The sequence below is a fragment of the Pogona vitticeps genome, chromosome 3 (genome assembly GCF_051106095.1).
Source record: "Pogona vitticeps strain Pit_001003342236 chromosome 3, PviZW2.1, whole genome shotgun sequence".
In the NCBI taxonomy this organism is placed as follows: Eukaryota; Metazoa; Chordata; class Lepidosauria; order Squamata; family Agamidae; genus Pogona; species Pogona vitticeps.
Window position 1 is genome coordinate 248,088,236 of NC_135785.1, and position 5,022 is coordinate 248,093,257.

Below are 5,022 nucleotides of genomic sequence, written 5' to 3' on the forward strand. Positions count from 1 at the left end.
TTGTAGCATTCTTGAGAGTGTTTTTTAAAGATAAAATATACTGTTTAAAATGACAGTAAAGATGTCCAGAAATGTTGAAGCTGTGAAAGTAAACTTGGAAGTGGGGGACTAAAAATACAAAACGAGGGAGAATTAAAACATTTTTTTTAAAAAAAGACAAGATAAAGTCACTTTTTTAGAAGTAGGTTGCTATTGTGCACCCATGTATCTGAACATAAGGCCCTTTGAACCCATTGGGTCTTACCTCTGAATATAAATATATAGGATTGCTTTGTTAGAAATACAATTTTATGCATATCACCAAATTTGGGCTTTTTCACAAAATTAGGGCAACATAACTAAAATTATAGTTTATACATGTAATGATTGTAAATATTGATTCACATTTAATTCTACTTTTTACTTCCAAATATTTCCATAAGCTACTAAACTCTTAAGACCAATATCATCTAAGCCTGTTCTGCTTATCCGCCACCAGCCAACTGTGTGAGTAGTTTGTTTTCTGGGAACATGCGCAGGGAGGTCTCCAATACCACTTTGTGCATGCTTAAGACACCCGTTCTGTTCCATGGAAAAATTTTTGCAGTGTGCTGCACAATGTCCTGGAGTTCTGAAAAAGATACTGGTCCAAAGAGATTTTGTAGCAGTTTATAAGAAGCAGGCTAATAGTTCTATAACATTTGATTGAAATTATGGCACATTGTGGACTTAATTTCCTCCACAATGTCACACAAGTGCAAAAACCACGATTAGTGGTGGCCAATCAGCTGCAGTCATACCTGGAGGAGCAGGATTGCCTTGACCCATTCCAGTCTGGATTCAGGCCGCGATGGGGTACTGAGACAACATTGGTCATGCTGCAGGATTACCTTTTAAGGGAAGTTGACAGGGCAAATGCACCCTGTTAGTACTCCTAGGTCTCTCAGCAGCTGTAGATACTGTCAACCACAGTATTCTTCTGGACAGGCTCTCTGAGGTTGGAATTTGGGGCTTAGCATTGAGCTGGCTCCGATCCTTCCTCAAGGACTCTGTGCAGAGAGTTCAGTGAGGGGAGGAGGTGTCAGCATCTTGGACCCTTCGGTGTGGTGTTCCTCAGGGTTCGGCACTATCCCCAATGCTGTTTAATATCTAAAGCCATTGGGGAAGGTCATCAGGAGTTTTGGAGTAAGGTATCGTAAGTATGCTGATGACATGCAACTCTTGTGTCTCAGCACCTCTGCAGTGGATGCTGTCTGGACATGGGAGTGTTGCCTAGTTTCAGTACTGGAATGGACCATGGCTAACAAGCTCAAACTAAATCCAGACAAAACAGATTTTGCTCCGGGGGGGGGGGGCTCCAATAAGTTAGGGAGGATGGTCTCTAGGCTGGATGGTACTCCAATTGAGAGACAAGTCTGTAATTTGGGCATTCTTCTGGACCTGCTCTCTCTCTCGGGAGCCCCAAATTGCAGCCATGTCTGGATCAGCATTCAACCAGCGTAGACTAATTGCCCTACTTTGCCCCTTCCTAGACAAAGACTCCCTCAGGACTTTGGTGCAGGCCCTGGTCATCTCCCGGATTAACTACTGCAATACCCTTTACATGGGGCTCCCCTTGAACTGATCCAGACATTTCAGCCAGTCTAGAATGTGTCAGCCAGAGTAGTGGTTGGTGCAAATAAATTTCACCACATTACTCCAGTTCTGGCTCACCTCCACTGTTGCCTCCAAAGCCATGGAGGGTTTTGTATATGTCAAAACCTTGAGGTTTTGACATATACAAAGCCCTCCATGATTTGGGCCCATGTTACCTGTTGGAGTGGAACTCCTTTATTCCTTCTGCCTCATCCACAAGATCATCCCAGTCAAGGCTCCTCTGACTGACTGCCCTGACTACCCATAAATCCTCTACAAGAGGTAGGACCTTCTTTGCAGTGGCTCCAACTTTATGGAACCAGCTTCCGGAGGAGCTCTGCCTAGCCCCGTCCCTGTGGAGTTTTAGGAGGCAATTAAACATTGCTTTTCACAGAGGCTTTCCACATTGACCCCAACTGACCACCTTCCTCCCCTTTTTTTTCCTCTCCCCTCTTGTTCCCTCTTTTCCTTGATCCGCTCTGAGATTAGTTGGTGCCATTTGGATTTGGGGGGGGGGGGGGTTGGGTTATTATTGGTTTTAATATTTCTATTTTCATTTTGGTTTTCTATTTTACGAGTTGTAAAATAGAGTAGTGCTGTGACACTAATGGGAGCGGAATACAAATTGAATAAATAAATTTCCGGAAATGCAGCCGGTGAGTTAACGGAGGAACACATCATATATGAAATTTTGTATGGTACTCCTCATTTTCTGAGTTGTTCCTATCAGCAATTTCTCTTTTCAACCTTTATTTTTCTTGTCCTACTGGATATCAAAGAAATACAACTTTGCCTACCTTTTCAAATGTCATTTAATTTCTTGATACAGTGTAACTATTTCCAGACATAGACCAGTTCTATTTTCCTAAACGTTACTGAAAAGAGAAGAATCCAGGAGTAGAAGAGAATAAAATTCAAGACTCTGTTCTACAAAGTCCTTACTGCTGTGCCACAAGGAAAATCACTGTGGCAAAACTATCCAAGACCTGAAGCAATGTCCAAGGATGTTTTGTATTCCACATTTGAATGTTCCGTTCAAACATAGCATTCTTAGTGTGATTAGAAATCATTCAGAACTAAGTGATTTTAAAAAGTTGGTTTAGAGCTAGAGCTAAAAGTCAATTAAGTGTCACAGATTCAGAATCTGGAAGCTATGGTCTGTTACCTTCACAGACATGTGACAAGCTGCATGCTGGTAGCAAACCTCTCTGTGTATCCATGTTTTGCTTTCGTCTTTCAAGCCCCAGTGCAGAGACACCGGGTAGAGTGCTTGGGGCCAGCAAAAATATCCCACCCTGATATATATAACCTATTCTTTGCATCAAACAAAAACAAAACAATTTCAATTGTGTTTAGAGAGACGGTTGTGGTATGTAACAATGTGACGCTCTAAACACAGAAATAGGTTTGTGGGTCCCTACCTAGAAACATCTATAGTGGTGCCTCGCAAGACAAATGTAATTCATTCTGCGAGTAGCGCTGTCTTGCAAAAGATTCGTCTTGCGAAAAGCAGCTTCCCATAGGAATGCATTGCAATGCATTTCTATGGGAACCTTGCAAGACGAATGAATTTTTTTCATCTTGCAAGGCATCGGTCTTGGGGGAAAAAATTGTCTTGTGAAGTACGGCCATAGAAGAAGCCATCTTGCGAGGCACCGTAGCAATCGCAAAAACCATTCATCTTGCAGGTTTTTCATCCCGTGAGGTGTTCGTCTTGCGAGGCACTACTGTACTTCCAATGTCAGTCTCTGTGCATACTCTGTAGGAGAAATAAAAGGTAATAATTACTAGCTACTGTCAGATATTCCATTCCTGGACAAAGTGTGATGGCTTCTTACATCCAAGAGCTCCTGGATTAAACGGATTGTCGAGATCTGTTATCTAGATCCTGCTTCATGACTATTTATGAGACTGAGACAACTTTACTCACATTGTGGGATGACCTTTACTGGGAACTGGACAGGGAGAGTGGTTCTGCTGGACCTTTCACGATACCACGGGCTCTCTCTGGATAGAAATTGGCCCTGTATTATTGTAGGCCTGATCCAGGAGAGACAACTTCAGAAGGTGCAGCTGGGGGACTGACCATTGGCCTGGGATGTCCCTCAGGGTATAATTGTTATAATTATAATAAGGAGATCCCCCACCTCAAAGAAAAAAACATTGTAACCCCTATGTTATGTTGGTTCAGACTAAAGGGGTGAAATTGAGAAAGAGCAAAGCTGTAAGTACAAAATCTGAATGAAAATGGGCAGGAGAACTGAAGGAACCAGTGCTGGTGTGGCCACTTCATCTATTGATGTTCTTGCCAACTTGGTTTAGGTATAATTCTTAAATATTTGTATTGGAACTATGTGAATCCACATAGTGAAATGATAAATTGTATAGAATTGGATTGATATTTTACTTTAGGGCCTTGAAGAGTCCCCATGTGGAGCCAATTCTTCTAGGTACAGTGGTGCCTCGACTTACGACCATAATGCGTTCCAGAAGATGGGCATAACTCGAAATGGTCATAAGCCGAAGCACCATTTCCCATAGGAATGCATTGATATGCAATTAATCCATTCTGGCCGAAGGAAAAAAATTTCCAAAAAAAAACATCACTGCAAGACTCATTGGAAAAACGATTAACCCCTTCTGGCCGAAGGAGGGGGGGGAGAACAGCAATCAAGAGTGCAAGACCCATTGGAAATGCACAGAAAACAAACAGAGCAGATCGGAAATGCACAGAGAACAAAGGGGGCAGGTCGGAAATACAAAGAAAACAAAAAAGCAAGGAAAGCATGCAGGGCCCATTGGAAATGGTCTAAAAAAAACCCCAAAGCAACCAAACCCCCAAGACCCATCGGAAATGGAGAAAGCCAAAAAACAAACCCCCAAGACCCATCGGAAATGGGGGGAAACCCAAAAAGCAACCAACCCCCCAAGACCCATCAGAAATGGGAAAAAACAAACCCCCAAGACCCATCGGAAATAGAAAAAAACACCCCAAAGAGCAACAAAAAAACCCAAGACCCATCGGAAATGGGGGAGAACCAAAAAAACAAACAGCCCCCCAATACCCATCACAGCACAAAACGTAACCACCCCAGCTCAAAACCACACTGCAAAAACACCCAGAACAGTTTTTAAAAAGCAGAAAACAGCGCCTTACCTTACCAGGCAGCCCAAAGCCTCCCTACAAACACACACACTCTTTCTCAGAAGCAGAAGGAGGCAGTCCCAAGCCTCTGAGGATGCACACTCTCTAACTACTGGGGCGAAAGAGCTACAAAGAAGCAGCCTTGTCACCATCTATAGTTAGAAATTTGAGTTTCCCAACTTTTTCCCTGCCTTTTTCTGTTCACAAGTGGAAGCTCCAGTTGTAAGTCGAAGCATCACTGTATGTTGATTCAATTTGCAGGT